The sequence below is a fragment of the Cebus imitator genome, unplaced genomic scaffold (genome assembly GCF_001604975.1).
Source record: "Cebus imitator isolate Cc_AM_T3 unplaced genomic scaffold, Cebus_imitator-1.0 Scaffold108, whole genome shotgun sequence".
In the NCBI taxonomy this organism is placed as follows: Eukaryota; Metazoa; Chordata; class Mammalia; order Primates; family Cebidae; genus Cebus; species Cebus imitator.
In genome coordinates, this window is record NW_016107423.1 from 927,606 (window position 1) to 940,419 (window position 12,814).

General features: G+C 44.1%; 1 protein-coding gene across 3 annotated transcripts in view; it reads left to right on the top strand.

The window, feature by feature from the left end:
* The first annotated feature begins 5,181 nt into the window (after nt 1-5,181).
* The window catches only part of LOC108310797 (sister chromatid cohesion protein PDS5 homolog B), a 167,556-nt gene continuing 159,923 nt past the window's right edge, over nt 5,182-12,814 (top strand). Inside the window, exons 1-2 of one of the 3 annotated variants that reach the window (XM_037741809.1) lie at nt 5,205-5,341; nt 6,235-6,411. The gene's annotated coding sequence lies outside the window, so the exon portion shown is untranslated. Of the gene's footprint in view, nt 5,342-6,062; nt 6,177-6,234; nt 6,412-12,814 lie in introns of those variants that run through there. The other 2 variants (XM_017537947.2, XM_037741810.1) reach the window with 2 other exon arrangements.

Here is a 12,814-nt window from a genome sequence, read left to right on the forward strand (position 1 = left end):
TTTTAGTAGAGACGGGGTTTCACCATGTTGACCAGGATGGTCTCGATCTCTTGACCTCATGATCCACCCCCCTCGGCCTCCCAAAGTGCTGGGATTACAGGCGTGAGCCACCGCGCCCGGCCGCTGGAATGCTAATTTTTAAATTAAAAACAATTTTTTTTTTTTTTTGAGGCAGAGTCTTTGTTGCCCCGGCTGGAGTACCTTGGTGTGATTACAGCTCATTGTAACCTCTCCCTCATGGGCTCAAGTGATCGTCCCTCCTCAGCCTCCCCCGAGTAGCTGAGACTACAGATGCATGCCACAATGCCTGGCTATTTATTTTTTGTAGAGGCAGGGTCTTGCTATGTTGCCCAGGCTGGTCTCAAACTCCTAGGCTCACACTATCCATTCACCTCAGCCTCCTGGGATTAAAGGAATGAGCCACCGTGCCCAGCCTGCTGATTTTTTAATAGTGCAAAAGTAAAAAACATTGACTAGTGATTGCATGTGAACATATGTGAAATGTATTATATTGAAGGAATTTATATGTCTTTGCACAAATATTCCAGGCAGCAGTCTAAATTCTTCTTGTCATTCTCATTACTTTTCAAGTGAAATTGCTCTTGGTTTCGTATCTCTTTATTATTTCCAGAGGTTGAACTGAGTGACAAATGCTTTCTTAAACCCAAATCTCTCTTTGGATGATAACACAAGGTATGATATTTTGTGTAAAAAATTTCTGTCATCTATCTTTGGAACTCTTTTAAAAATTTAGATCTATTAAACATATTCCAATATAGTTTCTGAATATCTAGTTTACAGAAATTTCTCAGATGATTTTTGTATTATTCCATTCCACTCCAGTTGAGAATCACTACCCTGGGACTGCAGATGAATGTGGCATCCTTTCAGGAATATTTGCATTGTAAAGAGGATCACCTGATGGGTGCAGCGCCTCATGTAGGGGATTAATTGTGGAGGAAGAAACTTGAGGCACCAAGGGCTGTGTCTTGGATGAGGGTGAAGGAAAATAGCCCTTATGTTATCTCTCAGCAGTAGCGATATTATGAATGAAGGATCAACTTCAGGGGCTTGGAGTTTATCATAATGCCTCACCTGTTTGCCTAATGCCTAAAATACCACAAAGCTAATTTCTATTGGGCTTAGTCTCTCCTAATGGATACAAATGGGTTAGTGTGTTATCATTTTTTTTTTTTTTTTTTTTTTTTGGAGACGGAGTTTCGCTCTTGTTACCCAGGCTGGAGTGCAATGGCACAATCTCGGCTCACCGCAACCTCCGCTTCCTGGGTTCAAGCAATTCTCCTGCCTCAGCCTCCTGAGTAGCTGGGATTACAGGCACACGCCACCATGCCCAGCTAATTTTTTGTAGTTTTAGTAGAGACGGGGTTTCACCATGTTGACCAGGATGGTCTCGATCTCTTGACCTCGTGATCCACCCGCCTCTGCCTCCCAAAGTGCTGGGATTACAAGCGTAAGCCACCGCTCCCGGCCCATTTTTTTTTTTTTAATGGAGTCTCACTCTGTTGCCCAGGCTGGAGTGCAGTGGTGTGATCTCGGCTCACTGCAGCCTCTGCTTGCATCCCAGATTCAAGCACTTCTCTGCCTCAGACTCCCAAGTAGCTGGGATTACAGGCGCCCGCCATCATGCCTGGCTAATTTTTGCATTTTTAGTAGAGACGGGGTTTCATCATCTTGGCCAGGCTAATCTTGAACTCCTGACCTCATGATCCACCTGCCTCAGCCTCCCAAAGTGCTAGGTTTACAGGCGTGAGCCACCTCGCTTGGCCTATCTTTTTCAGGTAACACAACCACATTCCAACATATTTTCTGAGAATACAATGCCTTAACCCACTAAATTAGTCTAGTGGGAATTTCAGCACTGTTGCAGGCTCACAGGGATCATATTTGTGGCCTGATATACCTTGAATTACGCTGAACAGGTAATGTTTGTCTAGGTAGGGCCCAGTCTCTTCATTTACTAATTAGCTGCCCAGTGTGCTATACTATGTGTAATATGATAAATATATTATCACCATGCTGTAGTGTAGCAAGTCTGCACTCAAAATGCAGCAGGGGCCATAAGGGTATACTTAGGACCATCCAGGTTAATTGTGTGCATTCCTTATGTCTTCCAACTTCCTAACCTCTTTAACCTCAACTTTAGACTGTATTTTAAAAAATCCCAGGTAACCCAAATATGAGTGATGTGGTAGGCTGAATACTGGTCCCCATGCAACATCCATGTCCTAATCCCCAAACCTTTGAATATATTATGTTACATGGCAAAGGGGAATAAAGGTCACTAATCAATGGACCTTAAATTAGAAAGGCTATCCAAGTGGGCCAATATAATCACAAGGGTCTTAAAAGTGAATTAGGGAGTCAGAGGAAGAACTGCGATGACAAAAGCAGGTCAGAGAGACACCACAGGGCTGGCTTTGCAGATGGAGGAAGGGGTACCCTAGCCAGGGGATCTGGGAAGCCTCTACAAAAAGGAAATAGTAAGAAAATGGATTATCCTTTGGAGCCTCCAGAAAGGCACACAGCCCTGCCAACACCTTGATTTTAGCCCAGTGAGGTATGTGTCAAACTTCGGCACTCTAAGGAGACAGTAAGTTTGTGCTCTTTTAAACCACAAACTTTGCGATAATTTGTTGTAGCAGCAATGTAAAATGAGTAGAGGTGGGAACTGCATTTGTGGTTCTTCATAATCAAACACAATTCTCCTAACCATTTCTGTATAAAACCAGGATTTGGACATAATTCCCACATAATTTCTCTTTCTTGGAGTAGAAAGCATTTACAACTGAGTTTTGAATGGCTCACACTCTTAACTGCTTTAAATTATGTCACATTCAATTATGTTGCTTCTAATGACTTGCAACTTGGCTATTTTTAAAAGTCCTAAACACAGAAGATTATTTTTGTTCAAATATCAACTTTAGATTTTAGTTTTCCTAAACAGTATTGTTTTAAAGAAGGTTTATATTACTGATTTCTGTAAAGTCACTTGCAGTCATATAAAAGCAAACTTTTTCATTAGAAACTGTGCTTCATTGAGGTTTTAGAGTTTTTCCTCTGTCTGTCCTAATGGTAATTGCCCAATTGACCCTTACCATTTAGCTCATTTGAGGCTATCTCCTTTCTGCTCACTCTTTTCTTGGGCTTAATCCTGTGGTGTCAGCAGCCTAACATGGGCAATATGTATTCTGGGCTTCATTATTGAAACTCATGGCACCATTTCATGATAGAGAGGGTAAATGGTTAAACCGGCAAAACTAACTGCTCACAAACTTGATGTGACACCTTTAGCCGTTTCAGGACTCACTGCCATATACAAGACATAGAGTGACAAACAATTCATACATTCAACAAAATATTTGCCAAGGCTTCTGGGTGTCAAATGATGGGGATAAGAGCACTGAATAAACAAATATTCTTGGCCGGGCGCGGTGGCTCAGGTCTGTAATCTCAGTACTTTGGGAAGCTGAGGCGGGCGGATCACGTGTCACGAGGTCAGGAGATGGAGACTATCCTGGCCAACATGGTGAAATCGCGTCTCTACTAAAAATTAGCCGGGCATGGTGGCGCACACCTGTAGTCCCAGCTATTCAGGAGACTGAGGCAGGAGAATCGTTTGAACCCGGGAGGCAGAGGTTGCAGTGAGCCGAGATCGCACCACTGCACTCCAGCCTGGGCAACAGAGCGAAACTCCGTCTCTGTCTCTAAATAAATAAATAAATAAATAAATAAATAAAATAAAATTCTTGCCCTCATCCTGCTGTTCTTCTGAAACTTTCTTGCTCCCTGGCTTTGGAGGTTTGGGAATTGAAGAAAATAAAGTAAAAAAGATAATAAAAAACAACCAACGAGTTAGGAAAGGTTTCTTCTAGGTCTAGATATCCTACTCTCTTCTTCCCTGCAAGATTTATGTTGATGGAACAACAATGCAAAATAAAAAAATTCCTGAGATAATTCTAAAAAGAGGGCAGAAAAAACGCAGTAGACTTCATTAAGGAATGTATAAAATGGGTAGCACCTGGAGTATTCAGTGGCAAAATCTTGGATAATGTAATACATACAACATACAGTACTGGTCTAGTAAGCACTGGCGGAGACTGAAGCGGAATTGTCCAGGGAATCTCACAAAAACGGAAATGAAGAGGTCTCAGCAACTCTAGGGGCCCTGGCCGGATGGAATACAGATGGACACACCTTTTCTAACACAGTAACAATAGTTTATACATCAGCATTACCTATCTTTTGTTTCAGTTGATAAATATCCTACTGTAATCCATTCATTCACCCTTTGCTTGTTCATTGTTGAAACAAATTCTCCCTGGAATAAAATCCTAGTAACCATACACATCCTATCAGGAGAAACTTCCTTACTGCAGGGATGGTATTGAAGTACAGAGAGGAGGCAGTCCCTTCTTTAGCTCTGGCAGAAACCTGGCTGGGGAGGAAACCTTCCCCCAAGGTAGGTGACCCGGCTAAGTCCACTACAGCTGCAGGAGGGACTGCCATCTCCTGGAGGTAAAGAGGGCGGAGACCCACCTCCTGGAATGTGTCCCTGTGGTCTCTAGATGACGTCTTCCTCTAATAAGGACAATTCTGCCAAAGGAATGGGATGCTTCGTCACGGGCTGAATTACGGTGTGTACTCCCAGCCTACCACCTATATACAATTCCTCAAATTAGGAAAGCGGGGAGATTTAATAAAGACATAGCACGTAAAGTGTAGGAACACTATTTGTATGGCATTGCGAGACGAAGGCCGAGTTAACAAGTAAAGAGCAAAGTAGTTAATTCCAAGTCTGTTTACCCAGCACAACATCAGTGCGGAATGTCAGTGTTTAAAAAAATCTCTCAACCTTTATCTAAAAAGATAGGGCTACATAACCATCGGTGTGTTTTTTTTTTCGGTAGAGGTCTAGGCAGCCGCAGGGGCAGTGGACGCCTTGACAGCTGCCCGTCTCGCGGCCCCCCGGCGGCGTGCCCGTGTGGCTGCGTGCGCGCGGACGGGGCGGGGCTGAGGAGGGGCGTGCGCGCGCGCGGATGGGGCGGGGCGGGGCTCGGAGGGCGGGCGCGCGCGGGGCCATCTGGTCGGCAGGGGGCGCTGCGCACCCATGGCGCGCTCTGGCTGCCCCCGGGTGCTGTCCGCCGCGGTTCGATTGGAGCAGCCGCCGAAGAGCGCTTGGCGCCATTTTGAAGCGGAGAGGAGGAGGAACGGCCGGGCTGGCTGCGGAAGGGGAGGGGGGGAGAAGGCGATTGGATGCGGCGGCGGCGGTGGATCCCGGAGAGCCGCGGAGTGAGAGGAGTAGCGAGTCGGGCACCCGGAGGTAGGAAACAATTCAGTTAACGGAAAGAAAATGTCTCTCCTCTCAGGCCGCGGCGCTCCATTTTTCAGCGGCCGCCACCGTCGCTCTGTGTGTGTGTGCGTGTGTGTGTGTGTATATGTGTGTGTTTCTGTGTGTGTGTGTGTCTCTGTGGCGGGGCTGAAGCGCCGCCCGCCGGGCTGCTAGGCGCGACTCGCCTCCCGGCATCGGGGGCTGCAGCGGGCGGCGGCCGGGGGCGGGGGTCTCGGGGTGCGGGCCGGGCTGAGCGGTGGGGGTGGGGAGGGCCCCGCGCCGGCTCGCGCCTCCACGCCGCGGGCTCTGCGGCAGCCTCTGGAAATTAAACTTGCCGCCCTGATCCCGGCCGGGGCGGCGGCGGCGGGCGGTGACCTTGCGCGCGGGCGGGGGTCCCGGGGCTGACCGGCCGCCCGCGCCCTCTCGCCGCCGCCGCCGCGCCCCTCCCCCCGCGCCCCGGCCGGGCGGCCGGCGGCTGTTTCCCGGGCGGCAGGCGGGCGGCGCGGTGCTCCTGTTGAATCCTCCCGCGGGCGGGCTTCTCCCCCTTCCGGGCGAGGGACGGGCGGGGAACGTGGGTCGGGACCGCGGGCGCCCTCGCCCCCGCCGCCTGGTCCCCGCGCGCCGCCCGGCCTCCGCTCTGGGCCAGGGAACGGGATGAGCGTGACATTTTTACACTGTTCCTCGCCGCTCGCCGCGCCGCCCTGAGCGGGTGCTCCGGGAACCTGAGGACCCAGTTGAGGAAGAGCTCAGCGCTGGCGTGGAGGGACTCCTCCCAGGCGACAACTGGGTTCTAGCTTTCCTTTCGGAAGGAACGGCGGGGAAAATGGTGTGCAATTGTGACTCGTTAATGTTTTTTCACTGTTATTTTATTGCCACTTTAAAAGTTTCGGTTTAGAGAAAAACCTTGTTTGCTGCTGTTGCTGGTGCTGCTGTTGGTTTTTGGTAGAGACGTGAAAGCTAACTCTAAGTAGCTCGACAGTTATTTGGAGGAATGACTGAACCCTGAAACGCCTCCCTCGTCTTCGGAACTGCAGGCTGCTGCGTTCCTTGCCGCGGACTGGGTGAGCTCCGGGAAGGGTTGAAAGAGCAGCTACCCACCCACTCCACTCGCGTCTTCTACATCCTCTCTTCCCTAGCAAGGGTCAACCCTTTTTTATGTCGAAGAAAGTGCTTCTCGTACTTTGTTACGAGGTGATGACGGGCAGTGGTGCCCCGACTGATCCTACCTTGTTGATGAAATAGTTTCAGAAACTTTGGATATAGCTTTAACTTAGAGGGTTGGTCTGCGCTGTGCAGAGGGTTGGATAATCCTGTATCATCCTAATAAACTTTAAAAACTAAAGTTGTGTTTACATACAGGAGGCGAGCTGTAAATAAATTGTAATTACCTAATACTTGAATGGCAATAAGTCATTGTTCTCGGTTAACACATCCAGACGGAGTTCCCAGACAGAATGTTTTTTAACTCCTGTAGTGGTCAGGTAAAGTAGTTAAAAACCACAGACATGCACTTGAAAGACAGCTCTTTATGCAGCATACATGTAAGAGATGTTTCCATCTTTAGGGACAATAAATATTCACTGGTGTATGCAGGTCAGTTCGTGGAACAATTAATCTTGTATCTCATGGTGATAGCGGAAAACCTAATTAAAATGTATATAGTGGTGAATATGTAGGTGAAAGTTACATGGGATCTTTTATGTTAAGATAGATTTATTCTCAGAAACCTAACTGTAAAACACATCTTAAGAGCATTATACATTTACAAACATATAAAAAATGCACTTTGGACTTTATAAAAATTACCAGAATAGTGACTTTTTCCTCTTTTTTCTGATGGTTTTAAAAATTGTCCTCTTCTCAGGTGGCTTTTACTTCAAGGTGTATTTTAAATGGGAAGGTATGTTTGTCTTGGCCTTATTTTATTTTATTTTTTTTCCTTTTCTCCTTGTTTTGGTTGAGTCTGATTTTACTGCAGCTTTTGTTACTTTTGTCGCCTTTATTCTCTCAGGTTATGTCTCTCCCCCTCTAATTCCCCTCCCCCCCCTCAAATTAGAGAGACATGTCATGATAGTGATTCTCGTCATGAGATGTTTGTATTAAGCTTATTTGTAATAAGGTTCTACTGAGCTGGCTGTTGGATGAAAGTTGTTTAAATTGTTCTGCAGCTTTGTTTAACAAAGTAACATTTTGAGGAGTAGGCTTTATCAATAATTTGTTAGGCCTAAGATAAAGTGATACCCTGTATTAGACAGGCTTGCCCTGGAGAAGAATGCAATGGCAGAAAATACTCAAAACTGTGGGGAAGGAATATTTTGGGACGTTGTATTCTTTCTGCTTATTTCTCTTGGAAAATTTAGAGACTGCCTTAGAACTAACAGGAGTAGTGCTCACTGTGATTTGGCTTATGGACTCTTGAATGACATGGACTGTATATAACTTATATTAGAAAAGAATACACTTGTGTTTCCTTTGTTAGTGTTAAAGAGCAACAAGAAAACTTAACGGTGATCTCCAACTCACTTATACATGAGAAATCAGGTTCAGATTGTAATTTCATTGATTTATCTAAGGTCACAGTCATATTCACATGGTAGAATTCGGACAGCCCTTAGAAATCCTGGAAGCTTAGAAGTTTTCCCATTGTCTTTTTTTGTTTTATTCAGGATTTAGCAATATTTATTAAGTAAAATTCAGGGTAGCATATTACCCTCCATTCCCTTCCCACCTTTTCATTCATTTAACCAAGAATAAAGTTTTACGGTTGGCCATCTGTTTCAGCGTCTGGTTTTTAATAATTTTTGTTCGGGATTCAGTCTGTTTAGCTTGTCTCAGAAGATAACCTCTTTTATGTTTCTGTCTCCTGGAGCTGTCTGCTCTTTCATTATATAATTACTTGACATGGCATTTATTTATTCTTTGTGCAACTTCTAGGTGTAATTTGGAAAAGTTAGTATTGACTTTTGTTACAAGATATAGTGCGTGTATGAGTGTGTATGTATTTTTTAATTTTTAAACTAAGTTTGCTATGCAAGTCATCTGTCACTTCCAATTACAATAGGCACTTTATTTGTTTTTTGTATTCCTGTTCGGGAATGTTAAAAATTCCAAAAATACTTAGTTTAAAAATAAACCCAGTGATTTCTCTGAGAGTGTATTTACTTTTTAAGCTTTCGAAGCTGCCAAATTGTTCACAATTCTGACTCCTTGGAGAGTAGAGGTCAGCCCTTTCCTCACACTATTCTGTTATAAGCCACCTGATTATAACCATTTCCTCCTATTACTTGAGAAAGGTTTTAGAATCCTTTCATGCTGCTGATAAAAAAAAAAGGTTTTAGAATCCTTTCTCATTAATTAGTTTAGAATTAAGAATAAATCTGCTGTGTTGAGACTGTAATTGTTTTAGCTGGCATGAGTGAGAATATAATAATAAAAGTTAGATGAATAAAATTTAGTTGTTCAAATTTTAAAGCCATTGAGATTTAGAAAATATCCATAATTGGTATTTCTAATAGACAATAATAAATAGTAATTGAAAATACTTGGTTTAGCTGTGTAAAACTTAAAAACTAACAGGTTACAACAAAGCCACAGCTCATATGAAGAAGAAAAAAAAAAACAACTAATAGGCGTGAGGGAAAGACTGATTAAAGAAAGAAACTATTTTGAGGCATCTTTATAAGGCCTAAAAGTATTCTACTGGCCTGCCGCCCTGTCTTTTGACAGATAATGCTCTGACCTGATTCCATTAAAATGAACAGATACTAAGCTTCCATATACATGCAGTGCCAGGGATGATGCAGTAAACAGGACTGAGACACTGTGTCCTGTAGAAGTATAGAGTAGTAGTTGGCCACCTGCAGCAAGGTGATGAGAGCTGAGACAGACCAGAGCAGTAGGATCTCTGCTGTTACTTAGTTCTGGAAGGAGCAGGCTTTCCTTCCTTTTTAGTGACAGTTGAGGTTCTCTTCTTTATGTGAGAGAGTGAAATTAGCCAAGATTAGATCCCATAAGGAGAAGGAGGGATATTATAACCAAGACCATTGTCTTTCTGTAGAAGAGAATGGTTAGGGACCTGAAAGAAAATGAAAGCTTGTGGTTCCTTAGGTAAGATAGGATTCTTTCTCTCTTCTTTCACCTCAGAGGTGATTTTAGGGAAGTAATTGAGGAGATTTTGAAGGAAAGCTCCATATCTCCAAAATATACCCCTTAGTAGCTGAAATTCTACCAGGTAATTTCAGCTAGCTTTCAGATATGGAATGGTTTGGGTTGGGTGGGGTGTGAGGGTGAGAGTTGCAGGGACAAGAGTGGGGGTTAAGGGTAAGGGAATAGAGTACTTAAAGAATTGTGTATTTTAAGTTAAAAGTTATACAGATCTATGGTAAAAAATATTTTAATGGTACATGGAGTAAAAAATGTTACTTTTCTCCTCCTCCCACAGGTAACCCACTGTTAACAGTTTCTCAAAAGTTTACTTTAACAATAATTATAGAAAGAGTATTGTTACACTGTTGTACTGTGATTTACTATTTTATTTTATTTATATATTTATTTTTGAGACAGAGTCTCTGTTGCCAGGCGCCAGGCTGGAGTGCAGTGGTGCCATCTCGGCTCACTGCAACCTCCACCTCCCGGGTTCAAGCAGTTCTCCTGCCTCAGCCTCCGGGGTAGCTGGGACTACAGGTGCACGGCACCATGCCCAGCTAATTTTTTTTGTATTTTTAGTGGAGACGGCCAAATAGTAAATTGGTCAGGATGGTCTCGATCTCTTGACCTCGTAATCTGCCAGCCTCGGCCTTCCAAAGTGCTGGGATTACAGACTTGAGCCACTGCGCCCGGCCAATTTACTGTTTTATTTGTTTATTTTCATTATCATTATTTTTTGAGATGGAGTCTTGCTTTGTTGCCCAGGCTGGAGTGCAGTGGTGTGATCTTGGCTCACCACAACCTCCGCCTCCTGGGTTCAAGCGATTCTCCTGCCTCAGCCTCCTGAGTAGCTGGGACTATAAATGTGTGCCACCATGCCTGGCTAATTTTTGTATTTCTAGTAGAGATGGGGTTTCACTGTGTTGGCCAGACTGGCCTCGAACTCTTGACCTCATTATCTGCTTGCTTCAGCCTCCCAAAATGCTGGGATTACAGGTGTGAGACACTGGGCTTGGCCTACTATTTTATTTTTTAACTGCAGTTTACTTTTTTCCTTAATTAAGTCACGATCTCTTTTCATACTGGCACATACAGATAAACATAATTGAGAAATGATTAGAATATTTTATTATAATTTTTTTCTGACTCCTGTTGAGTAATATTATGTTGTAACAATTTATGTTAACCAACAGTGTGTGAGAATGTCTGTGACATCTGTTTATCAACATTGAACTTTAAAAAACTATATTGCCAATTTGATATGTGAAGTTTATCTTATTTTGGGTTTATATTTCTTTGTGAGTGAAGGCAAACATTTGTTTATATGCTTATTAGAGGGAGGTCATTTGCAACATATTCTTTAATCAAGTGGTTTAATGGTAGTTTAATTTACTTGCTGCTCCCACCCCTTACCTTGACCCTTACCTAAGAGCTGAGATGGTCTGAGAGTGGTGGGACTTTTAGGAGAGGAAAAAGATTTTGGGGCTTGTGGCAGCTTGACGGGGAGCAGTGCTGTGAATGGAGAGGCTGCAGTGCCAGGCTTTGAACAACTTTGGGTAAGTATGAGAGAGTATTGAAAGCCCTTGACTTGGTGTTAACATAAGGTAGAAGAGAAGCAGAAGCGACAGACAGGAAGGGAGGTTTGAGAGTCGGGGCAAATACATTTTGCATAGAGTCAGCCCTGCTTTGTACCATCTGCTTATCCTGTCTCATCACTCCTCCCTCAGACCTTCAACTATCATTTCATTTTTATTCATACTGTCATTTGGTTTTCTTCTCTTTTCCTGTCAGGCATGGCAGCCTGGACCTGGGTGTTTCAGTTGCTGCCGAGATGAGATGCTTAGTTTTTGTTTTTCTTTTTTCTGAGATGGAGTTTCGTTCTTGTTGCCCAGGCTGGAGTGCAGTGATGTGATCTTGCCTCACTGCAAGTGATTCTCCTGCCTCAGCCTCCCAAGCAGCTGGGACTACACGTGCATGCCACCATGTCCGGCTAATTTTTTGTATTTTTAGTAGAAACGGGGCTTTGCCATGTTGGCCAGGCTGGTCTCGAACCCTAGGTCTCAGGTGATCCGCTCTCCTTGGCCTCTCAAAGTGCTGGGATTGCAGGTGTGAGTCACCACGTCTGGCCTAAGTAGAAGCTATAGAGCACTTTCCCCGCCTCTCTTTGGTACCATTCTTTTCAGCTTTCGATTCTTCCTAGCCTTATGCGGTAACATAACTCGGTCAAGTCTTTATAAGTGTAGTTGGAATTTGGAAGGTCCCTGGCATTTAAGACTTGAACATTCCTAGGAGCTTGTGTTGTGATATATGCTTCTATGATATATCATGATGTGAGGCTTGATAAGTGAGGTCCCTTTCTGAGGAATGCAGAAAGAGCATGGTGGTTAATTTAAACATATAGACTTGAGAGTCAAGCTTGGGTGTTTATCTGCTCTAGCTAAACAACCAATTACCTATTGCTAAATCTCAACTTCTTAATCAGAACAGTGGTACTAAGAGCAGAAACCTCATTTTTCAAAACAGCTTTATTGAGATAGAACTGATATACCATAATCCATTGAAAATATACAATCAGTTGTTTTCTAGGATACTCACAGGTTTGTGCAGCCATCATCACAGTCTTATTTTGGAACATTTTTGTCTCTTGTGAAAAATGCCAAAGCAAATGTAAATTAGTATAGCCATTGCAGAGAACATTATGGGCGCTCCTCCAGAGGAGAGAAGGGATAGAAAGAGGTTGGCTAAAGGCTACAAAATTTACCTAGATAGGAGGAATACATCCTAGTATTATACTGGTGACTATAGCGTTGAACAGTGAAGGGGTTGGGGGACCAACTCCTGTGCAGTTGAAACTCCACGTATAACTTTTATTCCTTCAAACTTAACTGGTAATAGCCTACTGTTGATTGGAAGCCTTACTGATAACATAAATAGTCGATTAACACATGGAATGTAGTGGAACGATCTTGGCTCGCTGCAGCCTCAGCATCCTGGGTTCAAGTGATTCTGCTGTCTCAGCCTCTAGAGGTAGCTGGGATTACAGGCGCCTGCCACCAAGCCCGGCTAATTTTTGTATTTTTAGTAGAGATGGGGTTTCACCATGTTGGCTAGGCTGGTCTCAAACTCCTGATATCAGGTGATCTGCCCCCCTCCTGAAGTGCTGGGATTACAGGTGTGAGCCACCGTACCTAGCCTACAGACTGTATTCTTTTTTTTTTTTTTTGAGATGGAGTTTCGCTCTTGTTACCCAGGCTGGAGTGCAATGGCGCAATCTCGGCTCACCGCAACCTCCGCCTCCTGGGTTCAGGCAATTCTTCT